Raw genomic sequence first — 6622 nt, forward strand, 5'->3', positions numbered from 1 at the left:
CCCTTCTGATCTTACCTTGCTGACCTCCTACTATTATTCCTGTGGGATCTGTTAAGCGGTTACTATGTGCCAAACACTATTCTAAGCACTGAGAGGATACAGGTTAATCAGTTTGGACTTAATCCCTGTTCCACATGGGGCTCACAGCCTAATATGAGGGTGGATTTTCTCTTTTCTCTCTCTCACCCCCACTCCAGCCCTCCCTTCTTCCCTCAGGGACAGCCATCTTCAACAATTGGCTCTCCAATGGCTTCTTCCCCCTCTGCTTTCATGTGTACTCACATCTCCCCATCCTAAAAAAATAAATAAACCCTCCCTTGACCCCACAGCTCCCTCCAATTATCACCTCATCTCCCTCCTAACCTTTCTCCCCAAAACTCCTTGAGAGAGTCGTCTACACCTGCTGTCTCAAGTTCCTCTCCTCCAATTCTCTCCTGGACCCCCTCCGATCTGGCTTCTGCCCCCTCTACTCCCCAAAAACTGCCCTCTCAAAGGTCACCCATGATCTCCTTCTTGCCAAATCCAACGGTCAGTACTCCATCCTAATCTTCCTCGACCCTCTCAGCTGCCTTCGACACTGTGGCCCACTCCCTTCTCTTGGAAACGTTATTCAACCTCTGCTTCACTGACACTGTGCTCCCCTGGCTCTCCTCCTATCTCTTTGGCCCTTCTTTCTGGGAACTTTTGTGGGCTCCTCCTCTTCCTCCTACTCTCTAATTGTGGGAGTCCCTCAAAATTCACTTCTGGGCCCCCTTTTATTCCCCATCTACACCCACTTCCTTGGAATATGAGAATTCCAGGTTGAATTAGCATGAATATTTCCTGTTTTCAAATTTTAGCCCGAAGTGAATGGTTATTGTTTTTTTCTTCCCCCTGACTTGACTCTGAACTTCAGACCTTACTGGCCAGTGGGCACTTAGAAATGATGCGGTGTGGTTGATAATGATTGTTTTGCTTTGGTTTCCTCCTCATTTTGCTACGTATGAGGTTCTGACCTTGGTGTTCTGACCTATTTCTGAACGGAAAAAATATGATGAATTTTAGCCACGAGGAGAAATGCCCGAATTCTCTCTGCGTTTTGCTGGGAATCGTCTCTTCTGGGTCAGGCCCTGGTTTCTAAAATGAGTAATATTGAGGTGTTTTGAAGCAATTATTTCCGCGGTAAATCAATACTGAATATTGGACTCATATTTCACAGGGAGCCATCAAGATTTGCCTGCAAAGCATTACCAAGACTGTTTGTCTAAGCAAGGGATATTTTAACAGCATTTTAAAATATTTAAAAACATTTGACAAGTTTCTTTTAAAATGGATCTCTTTTATAAATGAAAGAGGAAACCGATCAACTTGCCTATATTTTTGTAATGGTATTTGTTAAGCAATTACTATGTGCCAGACACTGTACTAAGCACTGGAGTAGATACAGGATCATTCATTCATTGATTCATTCAATCTTATTTATTGAGCGCTTACTATGTGCAGAGGGCTGTACTAAGTGCTTGGAAAGTACAATTTGGCAACAAATAGAGAGAATCCCTTCCCACAACGGGCTCACAGTCTTCAAGTTGGACATTCATTCACCCACTTAATCATATTTACCGATTTGTACATTCCAAGCGCTTAGTACAGTGCTCTGCACGTGGTAAGTGCTCAATAAATACTATTGAATGAATATTTATTGAGCACTTACAGTGTGTAGAACACTGTCCTAAGCTCTTGGAAAGTACAATTTGGCAACAAATAGAGACAATCCCTTCCTACAAAGGGCTCACGGTCTTCAGGTTGGACATTCATTCATTCATTCATTCAATCGCATTTATTGAGCACTTACAGAGTGCAGATCATTGTACTAAGCACTTGGAAAGTATAATTTGGCAACAGTTAGAGACAATCCCTACCCAACCACGGGTATCATAGTCCCTGTCCCACATAGAGCTCATATTCTTAATCTCCATTTTCCATTTGAGATAACTGAGGCACTGAGAAGTGAAGTGATTTGATACGGGTCACACAGTGGAAAAGCGGAGGAGTTGGGATTTATACCCAGGTCCTGGGACTCCCGGGCCTGTGCTCAGTATATTTATTATTATTATTGTATTTGTTAAGCATTTACTAAGCACTACTCTTTCCTTTGGGCCACACTGCTTCTCTATTTATGAATTTCCAATGTACTTGTCCTGGCTTCTTCTAGGGTCTATGGAGAATAATAATAATAATTATAATAACAATAATAATAATAACATTGGTTAAATGCTTACTATGTGCCAGGCACTATACTAAACAATGGGGTGGATACTAGCAAATTGAGTTGGACACAGTCCCTGAACCACATAGGGCTCACAGTCTTCATCCCCATTTTTCAGATGAGGTAACTGAGGCACAGAGAAGTGAAGTGACTTGCCCAAAGTTGTGTTCAACCTGACCACCTGTACCCCCACCAGCACTTAGAACAGTGCTTTGCACAAAGTAAGCGCTTAACAAATGCCATCATCATTATTATTATTATACAATACAGGTACAGACATAACCCCTGCCCTTGAATAAAACAATCTAATAATTACAATAATTTTGATGTTCGTTAAGCACTTACTAGCTGCCAAGCACCGTATTAAGCACTGGGTTAGATACAAGATCATCAGATTGCTCCTTGGGGCTCATAGTTTAAATAGGAGGGGGAACAAGTATGGAATCCCTATTTTGCAGATGAGGGAACTGAGGCACAGAGAAGTTAAATGGCTTGCCCGTGATCACATGGCAGACAAGTGGTGGAGCCGGGATTAGAACCCACAACCTCCGACTCCCAATATTGTGCTCTTGACACTTGTCCATACAGTGTTCTGCACACAGTAAGTGCTCAATAAATAGGATTGAAGACATTGAATGAATGAATAAATGGTTCAGTGTCTCTTTTTCTTTCTGGATTTTAAGATCCTTGAGGATAGGAATCCTGTCTACCAGGGCTGTTATGATACTATTAGTGCTGGTGGCTTAATAATAATAATAACAATAATAATAATAATAATGACATTTGTTAAGTGCTTACGATGTGCAAAGCACTGCTCTAAGCCCTGGAGAGGACACAAGGTGATCAGGTTATCCCACATGGGGCTCAAAGTCTTAATCCCCATTTTCCAGATGAGGCAACTGAGGCACAGAGAAGTGAAATGACTTGTCCAATGTCACACAGCTGACAAGTGACTAAGCTGGGATTTGAACCCATGACCTCTGACTCCCAAGCCCGTGCTCTTTCCACTGAGCCACGCTGCTTCTCTGCCCAGCTCCAAATGCACGCTCTCTTCCTCTGCTCATCGTGTTTTCTCTGAACCACAGAGCGTAATCTCAGAGCCAGCCCAGCTCACCCAACACAGTCCCAAGACTGGGTGTCATAATCCTCTAATAATAATAATAATGATGGTATTTGTTAAGCGCTTACTATGTGCCAAACACTGTTCCGAGAAGTGGGGTAGATACAAAGTAATCAGGTTGTCCCATGTGGGGTTCACAGTCTTCATCCCCATTTAACAGATGAGGCAACTGAGGATCCGAGAAGTGAAGTGACTTGCCCAAGGTCACAGAGCAGATGAGTGGTGGAGGCAGGATTAGAACCCACATCCCCTGACACCCAAGCCTGACTGAGTCCCCCTTTTCCTCTGCTCTTCCTTCCCTCCCCATCGCCCCGACTCCCTCCCTCTGCTCTATCCCTTTCCCCGCCCCATAGCACTTGTGTATTTAAGTACATATTTATTATTCTATTTATTTTATTAATGATGGGTATTTAGCTGTAATTCTATTCATTTACATTGATGCTATTTATGCCTATCTACTTGTTTTATTTTGTTTTGTTGTCTGTCTCCCCATTGTAGACTTCTAGACTAGACTAGTCAATTGTTGGGTAGAGATTGTCCCTATTTGGTGGCAAATTGTACTTTCCAAGTGCTCAGTACAGTGCTTTGCACGTAGTAACGTTCAATAAATATAATCAAATGAATGAATAAATGCTGCCTCTGCCTAGACTGTCAGCTCATTGTAGGCAGGAAACAGGCCTACCAACTCTCTTATACTACTCTCCCAAGCGCTTAGTACAGCGCTCTGCACACAGTAAGCACTCAATCCATACAATTGGTTGCTTGATTGATTGATGACCACTAAATTCTAATCCTGACTCTGCCCTTGGCTTGCTGCGTGACCTTGGACAAATCACTTAACCTCTCTGTGCCTCAGTTTCCTCATCTGTAAGATGGGGATAAAATACCCATTCTCCCTTTCAGATCCTGAGCCCCATCTGGAACAAGGGCTGAGTCCAATCCGATTCTTTCATCTCTATCCCAGTGCTCGGCACGGAGTAAACCCTTAATAAGTGCCATGGTTAAATTTCCTAATCCACATCTATTAAGCACGATTCTCAGCGTGCAGTGCAGTGTATGATCTGCTCAGCGAGGTCAACGTGGGTGATTGATGGATGGTAAATGGAAAAACGACTTCATACCCCGAAGTCCTCTAATTGCACAATCTGTCTTGTTGTTGACAAATCAATCTGGGAAGAACGAAGGCAGACGAGAGTTCTGGCAATATCCAGTCTGCTTTGCGCAGCCGCCCTGGGGCCGGTGATAGTTGGGGAATTAACTCGTTTCCGGTGGATCCAGCCGTTCAATAAATCGTCGGGTGTTTCTTCCCCCTGGAGCGGAGGATGGAGGCGGTAATAAAGATCAACAGTACAGGACTCACCCAGGCCTTGGTTCCCCCTTACCCCCAACATAATATCTTGGTTTTATTCCCAAAATGCTCTCACGTTATTTATCTCAACCTTTGCCTTCACAACAATAATAATAATAATAATGTTGGTATTTGTTAAGCACTTACTATGTGCAGAGCACTGTTCTAAGCGCTGGAGTAGATAGAGGGTGATCAGATTGTCCCACGTGGGGCTCACAGTTTTCATCCCCATTTTACAGATGAGGGAAGTGAGGCTCAGAGAAGTGAAGTGACTTGCCCACAGTCACACAGCTAAGTGGCGGAGCCGGGATTCGAACCCCTGACCCCTGACCTCTGACCTCCAAGCCCGGGCTCCTTCCACTGAGCCACGCTGCTTCTCCAAACAATCCTGCGAAGGCAGGGAACATGACTACCAACTCTATCGTATTGATTGTACTTTCTGAAGTACTTTGCACGTGCCGATTTGTACATTCCAAGCGCTTAGTACAGTGCTCTGCACATAGTAAGCGCTCAATAAATACTATTGAATGAATGAAAGTACTTAGTACAGCTCTCTGCACACCGTAAGCACTCAGTACCTAATAATAATTATGATATTTGCTAAGCGTCTACATGTGCATCTACATGTGATTGATAGAGACATATTCTTATCCCCATTTTGCAGAGGAGGAATTGGAGGTTCAGAGAGGCTGAGTGACTCGCCCACGGTCACACAGCAGGTCGGTGGCAGAGCTCGGACTCAAACCGGATCCTCAGGCTTTACATCCCCTTGATTCTATTTATTGTGATTATGTTGTCTTGTTTTTGTCGATCTGTCTCCCCCGATTAGACCGTGAGTCCGTCACTGCCAGGGATCGTCTCTATCTGTTGCCGAATTGTCCATTCCAAGCGCTTAGTGCAGTGCTCTGCACATAGTAAGTGCTCAATAAATACTATTGAATGAATGAATGAGTAATAATAATTAAAAACAATTAGGGTACTTGTTAAGCGCTTACTATGTGCCAAGCACTGTTCTAAGCTCTGGGGTAGATACAAGGTCATCAGGTTGGATACAGTCCCTGTCCCACATGGGGCTCACACTCTTAATCCCTGTTTTACAGAGGAGGGAACTGAGGCCCAAGTGAAGTGAAGCGACTTGCCCAAGGTCACAGAACGGACAAGGGGTGGAGCCGGGATTAGAACCCAGGTCCTTCTGACTTCCAGGCCCCGGGTTCTAGCCGCTAGGCCACACTGCTTACAGACTGGCTCTCTACCCCAAACCTAAACTGAATCCCCTGAACACAGCCTGCAATGTTGGGGGGTGGGGGACAGGGTGACTGGTGGGGGGTTTTAATGACCCTGGGTGACCTTCGGGGCATCTCCTGGCTGTGACCATGGAGAATGGGTTTCAAGGCCCGGAGGCGATTTTAGCCGATGAGCTGTAGCCACCTCCATAGCTGCTGCGGAGAAAGCCCTGCCCGCAACCCCCCTGCCCGGCCTGGACCCTCTTCCACAGAATGATAATAATAATAATTAATAATAATGATGGTATTTGGTTAGTGCTTACTATGTGCCAAGCACTGTTCTAAGTGCTGAGGTAAATACAAGGTAATCAGGTGGTCCCACGAGGCGCTACGTCCTAATAAATATATTTATTTATATCGACGCTATTGATGCCTGTCTACAAGTTCCGCTTTGTTTTGTTGTCTGTCTCCCCCCCTTCTAGACTGTGAGCCCGTTGTTGGGTAGGGATTGTCTCTATTTGTTGCCGAACTGTACTTTCCAAACACTTAATACACTGCTCTGCCCACAGTAAGTGCTCAATAAATACAATTGAATGAATGAATAAATAAATGAATTACATATGTGATGATGATGGCATTTGTTAAGCACTTACTCTGTGCCAAGCACTGTTCTAAGCACTGGGGTA

This window comes from Ornithorhynchus anatinus, chromosome 4 (genome assembly GCF_004115215.2).
Source record: "Ornithorhynchus anatinus isolate Pmale09 chromosome 4, mOrnAna1.pri.v4, whole genome shotgun sequence".
NCBI lineage: Eukaryota > Metazoa > Chordata > Mammalia > Monotremata > Ornithorhynchidae > Ornithorhynchus > Ornithorhynchus anatinus.